General features: G+C 40.2%; 1 long non-coding RNA gene across 1 annotated transcript in view; it reads left to right on the plus strand.

The window, feature by feature from the left end:
• Nucleotides 1–7926: 7926 nt before the first annotated feature.
• The window catches only part of LOC310993072, a 13740-nt gene continuing 1091 nt past the window's right edge, over nucleotides 7927–20575 (plus strand). Inside the window, exons 1-3 of the long non-coding RNA XR_014595725.1 lie at nucleotides 7927–8063; nucleotides 8429–8505; nucleotides 20182–20285. This is a non-coding gene — a long non-coding RNA (uncharacterized lncRNA). The remainder of the gene's footprint in view (nucleotides 8064–8428; nucleotides 8506–20181; nucleotides 20286–20575) is intronic.

Consider the following 20575-nt stretch of genomic DNA (forward strand, 5'->3'; position numbering starts at 1 on the left):
AGTATGAAAACACAATAATTAAACACATTATAGATGAGCCTATTGATCCAGAGTCAAATATTTATAACTGATTATAAATCACATACTAATTAGTATCAGTGTACGCAGAATTAAGTATTTGATTGAGTGCGTAACTAATGCTTAATTGTGTGTAGGTATTATTATTAAGTGTTTTGCATGTTTTTTTTTATTACTAATTGCAACCTGTCTTTATATGTCCAGGGTGTTTACATTATCTTCTTCCTAATGATCTCCTTTTTTTTTTCTTACCTGTGCAGAGATGGTCAGCTGCTCTTGAACGTATCCTGCACCTTGCAGTTTTCTGGTTTCTTGTATCCACCCGTCCATTTAACCGTCCTCCTCCTGCTGCTTGTTATTTCCTGTCAGTCTGTGCTGAAGCTCAACACTGTGTTGTACTTAGAGAAACTGGCTCCTGTTGTTCCCCCTTTACTACCTTTTTATTTTTTAATTAAGCTTGTCACAAGTGTTGCAAATGTTTGAATTTCACTGTTCAACCTATAATTATTTTTATTATGATTAGAATATCAAATAAAGAACGGGCAGTGTTTCTGTTCACTTGTTTGTAAACAGAGTTGTTGGAATTCTCACACAACCTACTTCCTGTCTAATTTGTCATTTCTTTGACTGTTCGCTTCAAGACCAGGGTCGTGGTAACACTGGCAGTGACAGTTAGCATATTTTACCACACGAGAAAGTCATTTGTGTCGATGGGAAGTCCAAACAACATGATGTCTCTGTGCAAATTTATGAAAAGTGCAGTAAAAAGTGAGCGATTGGCTTCAGAGCAATCAAAAACATAAATCGTGTAGGTTACTTTACCTGCTCTGCATGCAAACAGCATGGCTCACAGAGGTGTTATGGTCTGTAGTGGATCATTATCCGGGGCGGCAGTGGCTCAGGTGGTAGAGCGGGTCGTCCAATGATCAGAGGGTTGGCGGTTCGAATCCCGCTCTGTCCCGGTTGCTGCCGTAGTGTCCTTGGGCAAGACACCTTACCCACCTGATGGGTCGTGGTTCGCGCCTTGCATGGCAGCTTCCGCCATCAGTGTGTGAATGTGTGTGTGAATGGGTGAATGTGATGTGTACTGTAAAGCGCTTTGGGTATCATTCAGATGGAAAAGCGCTATATGAATACAGACCATTTACCATTATAACATGGGTTTTGGTGTCTGCAAACCACCAAGTTGTGCATGAAACAGGGAGAAAGTGGCGCTAATGTGAGGTCAGACCAGCTCCTGACTTCTTATACATCATCCTCTCCCCTTTAAGCGCTCTCTGTTTCTCTGTACATTTACCTCTACACTTAGATTTAATACGGAAATATAAATATATTACAGTGTTGTTATTTATGTTGATTCAGTGTAATTGCCGATGGTGTTTTTCATCTCGAGCACTGGTTTATGAATTTTCTCCACATGCTGCATGTAAAGCCATATAATAGATTACATTGCGCACAGAAGAAACCTGTGATAGCATTAGCTTTATTGACAGTGGATTGAGGCTTTCATGCACAGGCTGTCTCGGTGATTCATTGTGTGAAGCAGGGAGAAGAGCAGCGTCCAGTCCTGCTTACATGAAACCCCTGGAGGTGAATTTCCTGATTAAAGCCCCTCACTCCCCCCCCACCCCCCTCCTCACTCCCCTCCTCATTCAAATCTGTGCCGCTGTGTGAGCTGATGTGCATATGTGTGTGTATGCATTGGCATGGGAGAGTGTGTGTGTGTGTGTGTATGTGCATGCGGTTTCACTTTTGTGTGGTGTTACTTATGTGAATTAATGTGGGTTTTTGTGTCGTTCACATGGTGTGTGTGTATGAATGTGCATTTGTAGCGGGCGTGTGCTTTCTTTTGTGTGATGTGTATGTACGTATTTATGGTTTTCATGCATTTATTTTAAGAAAACAACTAAAGAAACGACTTTTTCCTTCTTTTTCTTGATCGTGCTACTTTGTGTTTTGTGATTTGTGCTTGTTTTTATTAATGTCATTGTTCATTTCCTATTTTTTCGCTCTCTTTTCTCCCCTTTGTGGATCATCCTGTGATCTTAGTGCTTAAAAAATGTGTTTTGTTCATAGTTGCTGTTACATATTTGTTCACATTGTGCATGAATGTGTGCATATGCTGCGAATGTGCTTGATCTTGCGTAGACATATTTGTGTATTTCTGTGTGTGTGCATCAGTTTCATAAATGTGTATCTGTGTGTGTTTGTGTGTTGTGTAGGGGTTATGTCTGAGATGGCGGGGCGCCATGTGGAAGCCATTGAGACCTGGAGCGGCAGTGAACATGGAAGGTGAGGCCAGATGGTAGTGGTTATCCCTTGGCTGCTCTGGGTAACCTGACCTGCAGGGGAGGACCCCTCTGCCTCCCAGGGACCAGCCGCCACATGTGTTGCGTGAGAGTAAGTCACCCAAAACTCAGGAACCGCCTCTCGGCTTCCTGACTGCCTGTTCTCAGAGCCGGGGCTGTTTTTTTAACTGAGGATCTAAAACAACAAACGAGAAACGGGATCAGACAGGAGGAGTTCAGGGACAGGACCATGAGGTCTTATGAAGATGTTATTAAGAGCCTGATTCATGTGTTTCTCCTGCACAAAGTGTGTGTGTATTAGCACTTCACAGTGTCAGTGAGTGGTCGGCATTAAACAACATCTTTTATCTCTCTACAGACAATTCCTCCTTTAACATCATATATTTCCGCTGAGAGCTAAAACCATATGAGTCTTTGCTCTAGATTAAACTAAAAGTACTTAAAGTAGCCTACAAGTTTAACAGGCTTTAAAATGACACAATGTGCAATTAGAAACATAATATTATCACTACTAATGTTGCCTCTAATATATATATTTTATATAATGTAACACTTTTGTACTTTGCTTATGAAGAGTTTACAAATAATTTGATTAAGCTTGTAAAATCAGCTTCTTTCACCTGCACAAGAGTATTAACTCCAGCTGCAGGCTGCCTCCACAATAATACACAGTATTATATAATAAGTACAACACTCACTGGATTTGTCTGCCTGCATAACAAATTACTTTTTACTTTATTATTATTTATTCATTTATTTTGCTGCACATAAGAAACCACAGCTTTAATAAAGATATCATCGTGTAGCTTAAATATTCACCTGCACACATTCAAGCTAGGAGCAAACAAAACCCTGTGCATGAACAGGAGGAAACAACCTAACAAAGTAAGTTTAATGCATTTTATACTTTGATACAAATAAAACAACAGCTTAGAGTCATGACACATGATGTTCCTGATATTTATTATCACCCGAAAGTTATTTTAATTGCATTCACAATCAAATAATCTACAAATATTCAAGTACATGTTGTTTAAAAACATGTGTTCACTAATGGTTGTAATATTTCACATTACACTTGTTTATGTGAACTTGATTGACTCCAGGCTTAGTTGTCATAAAATATAGATACAAAATCCTGTTTATACAAACACGTTTCAAGGTGAATGCAGAAGAACTTTGCATTATGAGCAGATAAATGTTCAAAGAGATTTCAAGCGTCAAACTCTTAACGTGCATTATTGTGCACAGTCAAATCACATGCAGCAACTTTTAACTAAAACACATTATTAAGTGCAGAAGCTGCAGCAGAATCACGCTCATCGACCTCGACAGCAGCTGCTGAACTTGTAAAATGTTTAACCACTAATCGGTTCACAGAGGAGCAACAGAATTCAGAAAATGAAGAAAATGAAGTTCATGTGTCCATTAATGTGCTGCATTTGTCATTTTAATCACCGGCCGCTTTGAGTTAAAGAAATTCAGAATCATCCAGTGTATTCAAACAGCCATAACAAGCTGTACTGTGCGTAATGAAGACTAATGTCAGACTCTCCTGTAGTAGCTGCTGCAGTGTTTGGTGCCTGTAGCCGGCTCGGCCTCTAGATGGCACTAAGTCATAAGTGAACCTGGGAGACATTGGCAGCATAATTAAAATTTGAGTGATAAGTTTTTGATTTAATTAAATGCCCCTCAAGCCAGTAATTCACAGCGCAGGGTCGACGTGTACAGAGAATTTATTTTTCAAATAGGCAACATCAGGTCCAGTGTCTCTTAAGATCAAGGCAGCTGGAGACGGTTCTCAACATCTGCTCGGTGAGAGGTGAGCCACTGCTTGAAAAATCCATGTCAATGAATAAATGATGGGCTGATGAAGATCTGCTCCAGATATCTTTTCAATGCACACAATAATGAAGTCTCTGATATTACTCATCAGAAATGGAAAAACTGCGTGGAAAAATGCAAAAATAAATAAATAAATAAAAAGTGAGGATTTTGACAAAAGCTTTGACAGAGAGAATACAAAAAAAAAAGAAGATCACACACACACACAGGCAGGAAAAAACAGAGGCTTCGGTGTCTTGTGAGTGTTTTGATTTTGCGATTACATTGAAGTTTTTGGTGGGAACATGTTTTCTGGGGCCTGTCAGGAACATCAGTCTCTCAGTAACGACAGGCTGACAGCGGCGCCAGGGTTTCTGTCAAACTTTGACTATATATTTTTACTGTTTTCCTCAACATATATACACACACACACACAGCAGCAGCAGCTTCTGTCAATGACACCTGCATATTTTCTGACATAATTGTGTGTCCACTCAGAGAGACAGTGTGAGACCGACCGTCTGTAAAGAGCAGTGAGATGCAGAATCTGCTTCTCTGTTCGTCCTGATGAGATTCAATGTGCAGCTTCAAACTATAGCGCACGCTGACTGAGAGTGGTGTTGTCCCATTTGTCGTGTTTACACCTGCAACATAAATGTCATGTAACAGTAAGAGTGGCAGTATCTTTAAGCCAGCCTGCTGTTTCTGGCCTTTTGTTCTGCATATGGTCGTTGTGTTACAGCATCATGCAACGTTTTCTATCAGATCTCTGCTGCTCTTAATCAACACGTGAGACAGAGCTGTCGTATGTGTGTGTGTGTATGTGTGTGTGTGGCACTGGGGGGCTGTTTTGGGGTTGAAGCGTTATTGCTCAAGGACGCAGGTCGCCGACATCAGGCGATCAACCCTGCAATAACGAACAACCCGGTCTCCTCCTGTGACACAGAGCTGCCACACAAACGTCTCGGCGACATCATCTCAACGTGGTTGTTTTGTATCACAGTAACTCTCTGGCTCTACCTTGAGCATGTTCGTTATAATGGATGTGGAGCTGAAAAGAAAAGTCAATTAATCAGTTGTAAGACTGACACGAAATGTTTCCTCAGGAAAAAGAAAAGAAAAAATCATTGAAAAATTCATTGAATTGAATCCCGTTTCTCAAATACAAGGATTTGCTGCTTTTCTCTGTTTTATACTGTTTCCAGTTTAATATATTTGGGTCTTGAATTGTTGTTTTGGTCAAAACAAGAAAATTGAAGATGTTTCATTGCAACTGGAAACTTAAAATGGGAGAGTTCAGACATTTTATGACTTAAAATAGTGGATCTAAAGCTTTGAAGATGTTTTAATATGAATTATTTTAAACCGTATTTCATTTAATGCTGTTGATTATATAAAACATGTACATTACATTATCTTGTTTCATAAAAGACACAGTGAGTTGTCTTCAGGCTGCTCTCATAACTCTTATTACAATATGTGTATTCATTTATTTTAGATCTCAGTTTCCACTTTTGTTTGATGTCACAATAGACACGCCCCCTTGGGTTTCTATTGAGACAGTAGACGCACTAACGATCGGCCTCACACCAGGTCTTAATCCTGTTAGTTAGTCAGTTTATTTTCTTCCCTCACACTCCCAGGATACTACAGAAACACCCACCAGAGGTAAAACTACCTGTGATTAGATCAGTTTCCTAAACAATTAATCAATGTATTGAAGGAGTAATGAACAGTGTTTAGTAACTTTTTTCCTCACCCTCCCTCCTGACCTGATGGGAGGCGGGGTGAGGGGTGGGGGGAGGAGCAGGCCTGGAGTCCGGGCCCCGGGGGCCAACTGAGTTTTCCTCCTCATCTCTTATTACAAAATGAGCATTTCTTTGTCCGACGTGTTGGCAGCAGCTCGAGTGTGTTTGATATAACTGATGCTGCGTCTCTGAACTCTGACCCCCCCGCTGCTCGGTAACGATGATGAATCTACTAATGCAACTTTCTTGTTTCGGTCTCTGGATAAACGCCCAAAATGTAAATACAAGGTAAATGCCGGTGGCCAAACTGTACCAGCAAGTTAAAAGCTCTGAGGTCAGGCGGCCATTAAAGGTAAAAGCCCTGTTATTAGTCCGGTAGCTGGGGCTGGGGGGGCCGAGTCGGGGCCGGCGTCACGTGTCTCTCACCTAATCACATCTGTCACTTCAGGGACCAGAAATATCTCACAGGTTTTTTGTTCCTGGTTGTTTCGGTTTTTGTTTTGTTTTTTTACACAATTAAAAAGCAGGAGGAGCATTTGTTTCCAAATTGGGGATCAGCACGCGTTTGTGATGAGGAGGGGGGAGGAGCGGGTGTAGGCGGAGGTTGAGGTGGGGGTGGGATGTGGAGGTGTTAGAGGAAGGGAAGGTATAACTAAAACAGGTGAGCCTCTGGTTTACATGTGATAATGTCATGTTTAATGACGTGTCCAATGTATGTAGAGGAAGGAAACGACCTTTTGATGTCGACTCTATCTCTCCTGAGACGCTGCTGCCAACACACACACACGCACACACACGCCCATCGTTACACACAAACATGTGTATTGTTGTTACCACACAGTGAAACATCAGCAACATATAGATTTATGTTTTCTCTCTTTCCAACTTTTTACAGTTTAAAAGGTTATTTATTCACTGGGAATGTTTTTTTTTTTTTTTTTTTGTTTAAGCCTTTGGGCTCTCTGCATGTTTTCTAACCCATGTTCAGCAAAAATAAATAGATAAATAAATAAATAAAACACTAACTGGAAGAAAAATAAGCATTTCATCCCCATTATTTTTTCTTATCTGGAAAAAAACGCAGAATTCTCATTATATGCAAAAATATGCATTTATGAGACATCAAAGCAGAGAAGTTAATCAGCATTTATCAGGTAGAAATTTACATACTGTATGATTGATAGGTACATCTAACCATTGCTAATCGTGATATTAACATATCTAAATGTGGCTGTTAGTGCCTCTGTAGCTTTATTTGAATGTAGAGCTTGGAGTATTTTTATGGTCACCACTACTGTTACCAATCTACCATACTTAACGTTTCCATCAGTCCTGCTGTTACACACTGAACTAACCGTCAGCACAGCTCTGGTCATGTGCGGTGAAAAGACAAATCTAGGTTTGTAGGTTAAAACTGGACAATAAAACATTATATTAACATCTATTTAATTACAAAACAGTGAGGTCTAAAATGTTCCACCATCATCTCATACGCACTAAAAAATGTTGGGTTATCTCTGTAACCCAATTTCTGAGTTATTGGTGTTGGGTTAAATTTTTGGGTTATTTTTCCAGAGTGTAACACATTTTCAGGGTTATAGGCTATGAATTGAATAACCCAATTCCTGGGTTGTTCAAGTAATTGGGTTATTTTTCAGTGAGTAACCCATTCATTGGGTTAAGGGTGTAAAAATAACTCAATGTTGTAGTTAGCATAACCCAACTCTTGGGTTGAATATTCAACCCAAAAGTTGGGTCAAAAAGAATAACCCAACCTGTTGGGTTAAAATAACCCCAAAAAAGGGGTTTGTCCTTATTTGAACCAGCAGTTGGGTTATAATTGGGTTATTTTTTAACCCAACTGTTAAAATTTGTACATTTGGACTTAACTGTTTTTATGATACAATACGTGACGATAAGATACAAATTACTTTATTAATCCCCAAAGGAAAATTCACTGTTTATATTGAGGGAAGTACTTATATTAAATATCAATCAGTCACCATGGATCATAAATACTAATGGTGCTCAGATGGAGATTTCTTTTTTTCATCATCTACAGGTCCAGGACATTAAGTGACCTCTGTCTGTTGATGAGGAAGGGCATGGCGTGAAGCAGCTGAAAGCTTCAGAACAGACAATAAGATCCAACATGGGCGTTTAGGTGAGATAATTTTTGTCCATATTGACAACTTTATTCTTACATTGTAACTCACAGAAGAATCAACTCTCACTGTGCTCATGATACTGTTGCTAATAGGGCTAATGACATCACCACTGGGGCTGTAGTTATAATAATAGTCTATTACCATTACTGCCGCTACTCTCATTACTGTGTCTACTCTCACTGCTGCTGCTGCTGTAATGTGGTTTCTAATGGTACCAATTGTTTTACCATACTCACCATACTGTTAGTTCTGCATTTACTCTGTTTTCATAAATGCCTCTGCTTATAATAACAGTGTTTCCATCTCTATTGAATAATACGTATAAAAAAATAATATATATACACTTATTTTTCCCTCTCAGCTAAAACATCCAGCGGCCTGTGGGTCCGTCAAAGTAGATGTGGGCGGACACCGCAGGCAGCAGCCAGTCAAATCCAGGTCAGTGGTGGTGGTGGGGGGGGGGGGGGGGGGGGGGAGTGTGTGTATTTGTGTGTGTGTGAATATGTTGTTGTGTCGTACTCTGGACAAACGATGTGACCGAATTGAGAGTTTCCATACAAGCAACAGGATCTGACCAAGATAAGCCTCTTGGGAGTTGTGTGGTCCTCTCTCTAAGGGCGGATTATGCACACACACACACACACACACACACACACACACACACACACACACACACACTTCTCTCTCAGTCTGACTGTACACACATCTGTCCACGAGGCCGTCTGTCTCTCTGTCTCTGTTTTTTTTTTTCCCCCTGTTGACTGCCCAGGACGGCGCCTCGCTCAGGGAACCACGTCCAAAAAAGACCCGAGTTTGGAGATTTTCTGGTTCTTTTAAGCCTTAAAGGTCTTTGTGGAAATAAAGTCTCCTTACTGCCCCCCTCCCCTCCTCCTCCTCTCCCTCCATCCCCCCATATTCACACACACACACACACATATGCACCCTCCTACACATCTGTTTCTCATTTACGTCCTGGGTCTAAGTTCAGTAAAAGATGGGGGGAGGGTGGGGGTGTTGGAAGGTGATGGAGGGGTGGGAGGTGTGTGTGTGTGTGTGTGTGTGGGGGGGGGGGGGGGGTCATCATAAACATCTTAGTAAACTCAGACGACAGAGTAGAATGAGTCGATATTTTTAAGTATTTCACATCAAAGTTTAAAAATCATCAAAGTCTCAGAGAGTCGTAAATGTCTGGATCAAATATCGTGGAGGTCCATCTCAAAAAAAAAAAAAGACAAAAAAAACAACACAGATGTCAACCTCATGGTGGCGCTACACAGAGACCACACAGTTTAATTTTAGTCTATTCGTGGAGAGGCAACTGATTGACATACCGATACAACTATCAGCTAACCAACAGTTGTGGATATGCATGAATAATATGAGAAGAGAAGAAGTCCACTTGCTTTTTTACTAAAACTCCACAAGAATAAGATGACCTGGATGACTGAGAACCTTCACGGACATGAATAATATGGATTTATTGTGAGATACAAAAGCATTTATTATAGTGACAACAGTTAAAAACATTTTATTTCCATTGAAATCTCATTATTTGGATAAAAACCTGTAGATTTCTGAACCCCTGTTTTTCTACATCTCTGACCCATCTCTTACTAAAACAGATCAGTGGTGTGTGACCTGACACTGATGTAAGACACTGCAATAGACTCTACAAAAAACAAGCCAATTTTTGAGTTTACTGCATCTAACTGTAAAGAAAATGCTGGAAAACACAGTTAACAGATCCCATGATGACATGGTGAATGCTGTGTGGAGTGAGGGCTGCACCTCACAGATAATTATTCACAGCATCTTGTGAGAGTTATTATCTCCAGATACAGACGAGGAGGAACTTAATTTTTGCAGGTTCAGGTTGAGCTGACATGGCGGTTGCCGCGGCCACACGGCGTGGTTTTTACTGCATTTGATGCGATGAGGATGAGGATTAGGAAGGCAGGTTCACTTTGTTCTGACAAAAGATGATGTGAAAATCATACAGATGTTTTTCACATTAACTATTTAACACACTGTATCAGGTCACACAGAGAGAGAGAGAGATGAGGATTTCCACAGCATAACATCTGTCTGGTAAACCTCTGCAAAGATATACATATACTGTTTTATAGATAGAAATGGTGCTGTATCTCCACCTCAGTTTGGACCACTCATAAGCTTAAGATGCAATATTTACATGTACATTGAAATTATGATCAGTGAAGCCCTTGAGTTAAGAGCTTTCAAATCAACTGGTCTTTATCCATCTGGGAGTGGAAGAACAGAAAACAGAGGCTGAATTGTAGCCTATTGTTAAACCTCAGCTATATTATTGAGAATGTAATCAGAGAAAGGTCCACCTTTAATTAAGGTTAGAGCTCCTCTAGATGTAAATACAGATATTTACATTTAATATTCAGACTTCTCATCAGTTCATTCATGTAAACCTGTTCAAGTTCACATGTTAGGAAAATCGTTTAATGATCCAGTGTAGGGTTGTGAAATCTGTGTTGCCCAGGAAAAGTCTGATACTACTCTTCTACTACTACTTATTTTATTATAATTAAATGCTATAGAAGGACTAAAGACAATATTATGCCAGTCTGTCTCTCATTGTTTCCACTCCAATTATGTGAAACCCTAAGATCTCACATCTAGTTTTTTAAATTTTTTGAATAAATAACGCTCATAAGTCAGATGCTACATGACACAACACGATGGAATATGAAACGATACGACATGGTATGACGCAACAGGACACAATACGACACGACATGATACAACCTGACAGGAGAAAACATAAACATCTCACAAGCAGCACACCACAAGTGGCCACCACATCAGCATAACAATAAACCATCGATCAGTGAGACTGTACTGGTTTCTATAAGATCAATACAAGCACCCAGAACAATATACTGTATATACATTCAGTTTTTGATTTAAATCTTGCACCAGTCAGGCATTCACAGTATCAATAGCTTTAGAGTTTTAAATATCTCATTAACATGTCTTTCAACTTGTAAAAATATATTTGACGATGCCACAGCTTGAATTGTCACAATTTCAAAGTGGTTTGACCTGCTACTCAACAGTTTTTATAAACTCCCATTAAAAAAAATAACACAATAAAAATATATTTCATTATTTAAAAACAAAGAGCCAGTATTTTTATCATAATAATACAATTAAAATTCTAATTTAGGAACAACATTGTTAAAATCTAATATATCCAATAAAAGTGTCCTCCAGTTCTGTTCATATTCGACTCATGGTGGATTGGTAACATAACATGAAAGGAAACATCTTCACTTCTTTATCAAAAACCATCACTCACTCAGATCATGGGAACAATGCAGCACAACAACAAGCCTACTCCACGTTAGATTGTGTGTGTTGAGGGTGTTTTCAGTGGCAGTCGCAGTAAATACAGTGCATGTAAACAGTTGGGTTGTTAAGGATCCTGTGGCCTATTTGACCACACAAAGGCATTTCTCTCTTATGTTCCTAAATGAGGGGTTTCTTTGAATCGCGACTTTAAAGGAGCTCTCATCCTTCATTATTCATGTTAATTTATGCAACAGAATACCCAACTAATAAAATTTTGGAATATTTAAGTGTGTCTTGGTCCAGAGTAATGAGATATGCCAATAATAATATGTAAATTCAGTGAATTATTGAATAGGCATGACTGAGGATTTCTTATTAGTTTGCATGTTTATCTCAAAAAATCCATCAATTTTTCAGAGTGCTCCTCATGCCCCAGCCAATAAGTAAATCTAATCAAACACTGAAATCAATAATTCAGGTGTTTATGTGCTGCTGTGTGCATGTTATCAGTGAGTGCAAGTGTGTTGTACAGTAGATTTAGTTTTTTATCTGCGCCTCATTTACAGGATACAGTCTCCAAACTTTGGCTGAGTGGCAGCCGCTGTGTTGACTTGGCACCGATCACACTGTAATAAACTCATGACTGATCTGAAATCAATACAGTTTATCAACCACTCACTGCTGATTATTGCTAAGTGCTTATTTTAATTATGCTGCTGCCCCCCCGTCATCAGTTGTTGTATACAGTAGGAATACGGCAAAACACTGAGAGCAGCAGTAAACATTGCCCAGTGAACGTACTGTATGTGATACATTACAGCAGCCTGTGGTGATCTGGTTTTAAGGGAAAAAAAAAAAAAAACCTGTGTCAAATGTGTTTTTTTCCCTCTTCTTCCTCTTCCTCCTCATCCTCCTCTTCTTCTTCTTCTTCTTCTTCTTCCTCTTCTTCTTCCTCTTCTTCTTCTTCTCCATTCCCCTGCCTCATTTGCAATGATTATGTTATCAGGGCAGCCAGGCAAAAGGGTGGAGCAACCATAATTTCAGTGCGGGATTAGGCAGAAATAACGAGGTCACCAAGTTACAGTTGCCATGGCAACGACACATCCAAGAACACAGGATGCCATTGCTTAAAAAAAGAGAGAGAGAGAGAAAAAATAGAAGAAACAGGGCCCAGGATTTTTCCTCTCTCTCTCTCTCTCTTGCTCGCTCTCTCTGCCTCTTTTTTTAAACCCCTCCCTCTCCATCTCTCTCTCTCTCTCTCTTTCTCTCGCTCTCCCATTCTCTCTTTCTCCCCGTCTCCTTTATTTATTTCTTTTTTTTATTTATCTTTTTTTTTTTTTTTTTTTTTAGGCAGTGAGGAACGGAGGGGAGCAGTTCACTTTCACTCCCTCTGTTTTCCAGAGCCTTTTGTTTCTGAACATATTCAGAATAATAAATTCACAGTTGAGTACATTTGCATCTTTCTGGTATTCATATTTGGTGGGAGGTCTGTTTCCTCTCATTTTATAGCGGCTGTCTGTACCTGCTCTGTAAAGCTCATTAGCGAACACCCTTCCTCACCCTTAATCAGTCGCCAATCAGTCGTGCGACTTTCTGCAGAACAATAGTGTATTTGAAGGATTTTCCAGTCAGGATTCAGAGTGCATCATAGCAAAGAGACGCCATTAGTGACAGTTACAAATGACCTTCTAATTGCATTGGACAAAGGACTTGTCTCTGTACTTGTCTTGTTAGATCTAAGTGCTGCGTTTGACACCATCGACCATCACATCCTATTACAGAGACTGGGATGTTTAAATAGCATTAAAACTGCTGTGCTAAGCTGGTTTAAGTCTTTATTTTTTATCAGACAAAGTTAAATTTGTTCATGTTAACAATGCAAACAAAAGTTAGTCGCGGAGTTCCTCAGGGCTCTGTGCTCGGACCACTTCTATTCAATTTATATATCCCTCCTTCCACTATTATTAGGAACCACTCCATAAACTTTCATTGTTATGTGGATGATACTCAATTATATTTATCAGTGAAGCCTCACCCATGATGAAACCAATCAGTTAACTAAATGTCAAGCGTCTCTGAAGGACATAAAGACCTGGATAACTTGCAATTCTCTGCTATTAGATTCAAACAAAGCTGAAGTTATTACACTCGGCCAAAAACACCTCAGAGACACATTATCTAAGACGGCGTTGCCTTGGCTTTCAGCGCCACTGTAAGGAATCTTTTCAGTTATCTTCAATCAGTGTGTCCTCAAACTAACTTCAAGGACTGCCTCTTTTCACATATGTAACAATGCAAAAGTCAGTCAGTCACATTCTTCCTCTGAACGACTCAGAAAAGCTAGTCTGTGTGTATACCTCTCGGCTGGATTATTGCAATTCCTTAATATCACACTGTCCCGACAAGTCTCTAAAGACTCCAGACTACTCCGATATGTTCACTTCTCTTCACTCACTCCGTAGTTGTGATATTTAAAATCCACCTCCTCACCTACACTACAAAGCCCTTAATGGTCAGGCGCCGTCACGTCTTCAAGAGCTCATATAGCAGAGCCCTATTACCACAGCAGAACGTCGGCTTACTTGTGGCTCTATAGAGTCCATACGAGCAGCATGAGAGGCTGAGCATTCAGCTGTCAGGATCCTCTCCTGTGGAACCATCTTCCAATTTGGCTCCTGCAGGAAGATGCCCTCTCCACATCTAATACTGTAGTAGTATAGGATTTATATCTTAGCTTTTTATATAAATAAATATAAAACTTATACTTTGGGCTAGTTTGCCTCAACCCATCCCCTAGTTAGTGCTGCTATATGAAAAGTGCCTTGAGATAGCTGCTGTTATGAACTGGGGCGCTGTATAAATAAATAATAAATAAATTGACTTGACTGGACCACCCATGCGTCTCATAGTCACAAAAAAAAGAAAAAGAAAGACAAAGCTCACTCGTTGTCTCTATATATATTTTTTGGGCTGGTTTCTGTTTTGGGGGAAAACTATGTGAGGTGATTGAAGTCAGAAAACTCAAAAAATAAGAAGGAATGGCTCCTTTTTTTTCTTTTTAGGGGAAACAATTTATGTGGTGCCCTGGTCTGAGCATTGATTCGGATTGAAGTTGCCAGGAGCTTTTTGGGCCTCTGTTCAAACAGATATCCATTCCCATGTTGCACCTAACTGCTGGTAAGACCAGAGCCCAGAAAAACCAGCCCAACACTATGCAAAGTCCAATAATCAGCAGCCCTGGAGATAGCGCCCAGTCCTGCGCTGTAATTTTAAAGCACTATTGATCGTCTTTGGGATAATGCCGATTACACAAAGCCTGAAAAAAGGAAAAAAAAAAGCATTGTGGGGAGTTGTAGATGGTACAAGGACATTCTGAACCTGGCACGGTAACCAGCAGGAAAAGATTAAGCAGTGAATCATAACGTGTGTTTCCAGTTGGTTGTAGAGAGTTAGAGTTAGCAAAGTCTGAAGGATGATGATGACACTCGACCTCAGGACAATGTCAGTACATCTCCAAAAAAATGACAAAAAAACAACCTGCTGAGGAAGAATCTGCAGTTTACAACCAGAGTGTATCATGTAAACCAAACCCTAACTTAGAATAACCTGATATAGTGTAGCTTCATTAAAAGCAATATGTGCACATAGTCATGCAGTATTGCAACATTTTTATTTAATGATGATAAATAATAAAAACAAGTACTTAATTAAAAGTCATAAAAGTCAATATCTACATAGAGTAAATATGCAAGTACTGTACAAAAACGTCTTCAATTGCTCGTAATTTGATTGAACTTGTAAGCCGCATTATAGCTGTGGAAACATATAGTAGAAAGTTGATCATATGTTTTGTATAATTAAGTAAAACTACTGATCATATGTACTACAGCTCATGTAATATAAAGTATAGCAGAGCACATACTGACATTACAGAGCTCAAGTTAATGTAACTTATTTCTTGTAATACACTACAAAAGTACATAATCATATATTTAGTTCCTTATATCTAAAAGAACTTAGATTATAAATGGTGTATACTGTAACACACTATGAGTCACATGTGTAAATGTTATTACAGCTGTGTTTTACTACATACTTATAGAAAACATTAATAAACACTTAGATCTGCAGACATCTACATCATTAACCATTTATTACATACAAGTATAATGTTTTTAAATGCTTAAATGACATAATTTATATACTGTAAATGCATGCAGGCCCGGTGACCATGCAGTTTTCTGAGACTATTGAACGTGTTGGAGTTCACCTGCCCTGCATGTGTGTGGACTGTGGGAGGGATCCAGAGCACCTGGAGGGAACCCACACACACTCAGTGGGAGAAAGTACAAACTGTACCCAGGTGGGAGATTTGTACACGGAGCCCCGAAAACACATAGTTGTAAAATGTCCTGATGTATTCATAAACCCATCATGTATTCCTGGCTCTCAGCAATAGACGTAACAGTAGTAACAGTAATTATCATAACAATATTGATATGGGCTGTGTTAGCAGCAGCAGAGGAAACAGTAAATAAGCCTGTTGGAGCAGAGTGGGAATAGTAGTAAAAAACCAAGTAAGTAGTGGTTACAGTGTTTTACTCTGGTGACGTTCATGAGCTGAAGGTTTTAGGAGGTGCACTGCAGTAACATTAAGAGAAACAACAGCAGTAAAGAGGGTTGTTTTGTAACTTGTGCCACCGTGAATATCTGTAGAAGCAGTAATACTTAAAGTAATAGCTGTAGAAATGTTTTTTTTAAAGGCCAAATCAGTGATTTTGGAGCTTTGTAGATTTATATTACTGTGTGTGGTCTACATAATTGCAGAGTTTGCATAGTAGATTGAAAATTTGCATTTATTTTGTCTCGGAAGCTCATCATAATTCAGCAGCACACACACACGCCCGTTCTACTCTTGTCAATACAGAGATGTCTGATGATGTACACAAACATTCAACAGCAGGACACAGAACACAGCACCGGTTTCTATAAGTCTGTATTTTAAACGCAGGAAGCTGGATTGTGCTTCAATCCTGACGGCGTACAACGAATATAAACCATCAAAACACAGTCAGAATCTCATTAAGAGTAAAATAAAATGCAGTGGATTTAATCACTTTAACAGACTAGTGCAGTCTCCAGCAGCAGCAGCAGCAGCAGCAGCAGACCTGGCTCCACCTTAAACACACTGGTGAAACAAAGCAACATTGACAATCCTCACTCAATCTGCCTCACAGCCCTCATTACAGCCGCTCTGTGATATCGATAAGAAACCGTATCTCCACGAATAAATGTTCAAACATCTTTGAAATAAATTTAAAAGAAAGAAAGAAAAAATCCCATCAGATTCCCCAAGAAATAATCTTGTGCAACTGAAATGAATCCGTGTGTCGTATAGATAATGTAAAGGTGCACAGATCACCAGTCCACCGCTTAAACAAACGCACACTTTACTTATTCAGCACTGAAAACTATACCATAAAGTTATCCCCCATCTCTCCCCCCCACCCCACCACCACCACCACCCGCCTCGTCCTCCCTCTCCTCCACTCATTTCTTTCTCTTTTTTTTAAAATTCTATTTGGCTTCTATTTAAATTTGATCCTTGAGACTAAATAGAGCAGCTTTAAATACATGCGTGGATTTAATTTAAATTAGGACCATCGCTGCGTGATTTTCTGTTTTGTATGAATAGCAGAGGAACATTCATTGTGTTTGGTTTCTGGAATATTCTCTCTGCCTCACATCAGGTAGCACAGAGAGATGGGCTGTGTGTGTGTGTGTGTGTGTGTGTGTGTGTGTGTGTGTGTGTGTGTGTGTGTGTGTGTGTGTGTGTGTGTGTGTGTGTGTGTGTGTGTGTGTGTGTGTGTGAGAGAGAGAGAGTGTGCGTGCGTTTATGTATGTGTGCTTTGTATGCATGTGTATTTGTGTGTATGTGTGTCCATGAGTAAGCGTGTGTGTGTGTGCGTGTGTGTGTGTGTGTGTGTGTGTGCAGGCGCATGTGTGCGAGGCTGCTGCTGCCATGCCTACGAGATGGGGGATGGTAGCAGCACAGCCAGCTATTTTTCTTTCTTTCTCTCCTGAACATCAAGTTTGGTCTCCCATCAGCCTCGTCCTCCACAGAAAAATGGTTGTTGGTTAAAGACGTGCCGCAGACGACTAGTGATAAAACGAGATATCGCACGTACCCTTATCGATAGTTTCAATACGATACAGATGTTTATTGATCCAGGAAAATATGGTACATGCTTGATAAACCAAAACATGTGAGCTTACACTGAGCCAGGAAGCACAGATACAGATGTTACCAGTAGTGGTGATAGGGTTGATACAGATGTTTATTAACTGATACATATAAGAGTGTTGGCTGAGTGAAGGGTGCAGATGTTACATGCAGGTTTTTAATACGGAAAATGTTAATGTTTTTTGGCTCATGTATGAAATACAGATGTTTCCTTAAAGAAAAAGAAAAGAAAAGCAGGAGATATTTAACTACTGAATAAAATACTGTGAATCCAGGTTGTTATCAGCTGAGATGATAGACTCTAATTGCCTGTTCACCTCCCCCACACTGTAAACAGTCTCTCTGTACCTGCATGTTAAAGTGCTGCACGCTCAAGACTCTCCAACAACTTGACTGACTAAAACAGAAAGATGCAAAACCTCCAATTCAACTTTTTTATTTTGTATTTATTTATTTATTTTTACATCTGAGTCTGCTCAAACTGCTGAACTAGTGCTTCTTAATTTGTTACTTTCTATTTATGATCAGTTAGTCAGACACCAGATGGTGATTGGTTTTAACGACGAATTGAGTCAGTTTTGGACAAAATAGTTTGTTTAAGCGACGCATGAGAACAACTTTGGTGCAGACAAGTTGAAGTGAATCTGAGCAGCTGCTGAAGTCAATACATAAAAACTATCGGCACTTTTTTTTATGGTTATTTGCAGCTCCAGACGCTCAATAGTGATTGGTTTCTGAATAAGGAACTGTTGATGAATGCATAAACACTGATGAAGCAGCAGCTGATGATGAAGCTGTCAACACTATTTTGATGCCAGTAAGCAAAAAATAGAAAAAAAGAAAGAAAGAAAAACCCTCGCTGACCAGGATCTCATCTACTCTGCTGCTGCTCAATCCAAGAAAACAGTTTTTAAACTGTGTGAACACTCGATGCGATGCTGCACCCCGGTGTTTCTACGAGTCCCCATCAGAGTCAATTTATGACTTTCTGATAGTTTTGAACAGTTTCCAAACTGTATCTGCTTCACAAGTGGATAATCAACATTGTCACTGAACAATCAACACTTTGCTGTTGTGGACGGAGGTGAAACCCCCTCTTACTTGGACACCACATTTTGTCTCTTTTTTATTTTTTTCTTGGTAGTAGTAAAAACTTTTGCCCCTCCATCGTTGTGATGCCATGTGACAGAGCGAAGCTAATGGGCCAAACTGAACCTCAAATCCTTTCAGTGAATATTTGACACAACTGTTGGGGCAATTTTAGTAACCCACGAACACAGCGACGAGCCCGTGAAGAAAGATTCTCCTCCTGACTTTTGCCCACCACTGCTCGCAGGTTGGGGGGGGGCAATTAAAGATCTTTGCTATGTTGGACATTGGCAGCCATTGGGGCTAACCTCTGCATGACCTCTCTCTGTCTGAGGAATGTTGGCCGCCATTCACGCTATAACGTCTCGCCCCTCACCACCAGCCATTGGCCGGGCCCAGCACCACCACTTCCACCATCGCCGCCGCCTCACCAGCCACTGCAGGAGACGACCGAGGGGCATTTTTGTCGGCACTTGGCAGTTGGCGCAGCTTCCTCACTAAGAAAACATATCCAAAACATCTGCAGCAGAGTGAGCAGAGAGAGAGGAGAGGGGAAGGAGGTTGATGTAGGGGGAGGAGGAGGTGGTGGGGGGAAGCGATGGGGGGGTTGGTGGTGGTTAGAGGGATGGTGGTGGTGGTGGTGGTGGTGGGGGAGAGGAGCAGAGATGTGGGGGCGGCGAGCAGCAGCAGCAGCAGAAGTACGTCTGCGCTGCAAAAAAAATCTGACGAGGACTTTTGAAAGGCTAAATCCCAAAGAGAGCGCTGCTGCCTCGGCTTGCTGCACTACAAACAGCCAGAGCTGAGACAGGCTGGGCTTTTACACTGGAGGTGCTCCACCAGAGAGAAGAGAAAATAATTATAATGATAACCTCTGTATGCTATACCTGACAAAATGTTGCAGAGGGAAAATATTGGGGGACGGGGGGGGAAGAAAGAAAGAAAGTGCAGGAATATTTCATATGTAAAGTGTCAGTGTTTATATTTTATTATTTGAAACGTTTTCATGGTGTAAATGCTGCCTTGGCTTCAGCATTTCATGGAGAGGCCCTCATTGAAGCTCGTGTTTGTATGTGTATGTGTGTGTGTTTGTGTTTGTGTGTGTTTTTCTTTCCCTTCCACCATTTCCACGATTTTTTCCACCACTGTCATGGTGTGTTTGGGGGTGGAGAATAACATTTAGTTTTGAAAAAAATCTCATTTACAATTACGGTGTGTGTCTCCACATTACACCTCATATCACCTCCTTTATGAATATGATTTTTCTGGATTATATTTCCTTGTAGAGGCAAGAAGAGCTTGAGAAAAAGAAGAAGAAAAAAAGAACTGTCATGTTTATGATTAGGTCCAAACCACAGTGAACGCATCTTATAATTGCCTGTTATTCAAAGCTGAGCTCTCCCACATTTTTTTCTTTCTTTTTTTCATTCTTTTTTTGTTTTGTTTTGTTTGTTCAACAGTGACGAAGAAGAAGAAGAAGTGGGATGGGGGTCTTGTCTGTGAACAATTCAATCCTGTAGCGACACCGGGTTTACAATCTGCTAATCCGGCTGGAACAGTGGAGGTAATCTATACATGAAGGTGGAGGAATCTCTCTCTCTCTCTCTATCCTGTCCAGGACTCGGTGCACGTGCCACGACCGCGGAGAATGGGATTTGGATCCTGTCCCTCTCCTTTTTACTCAGCTAAATCTCATCAGGGAGGAGGAGAAAGCGTCACTAATACCGAACGCACTCAGTCATCCTCATTATTATACACTGTATATACCGTTTATAAAAGCAACACGTCAACATCGACAAAAAAAAAAACTTCCTTTTGCTCCACCTGCTTGCTGTGTTGCAGTGAGGATTGTTT

Source organism: Trachurus trachurus, assembly GCF_905171665.1.
Source record: "Trachurus trachurus genome assembly, chromosome: 10".
Classification (NCBI taxonomy): Eukaryota; Metazoa; Chordata; class Actinopteri; order Carangiformes; family Carangidae; genus Trachurus; species Trachurus trachurus.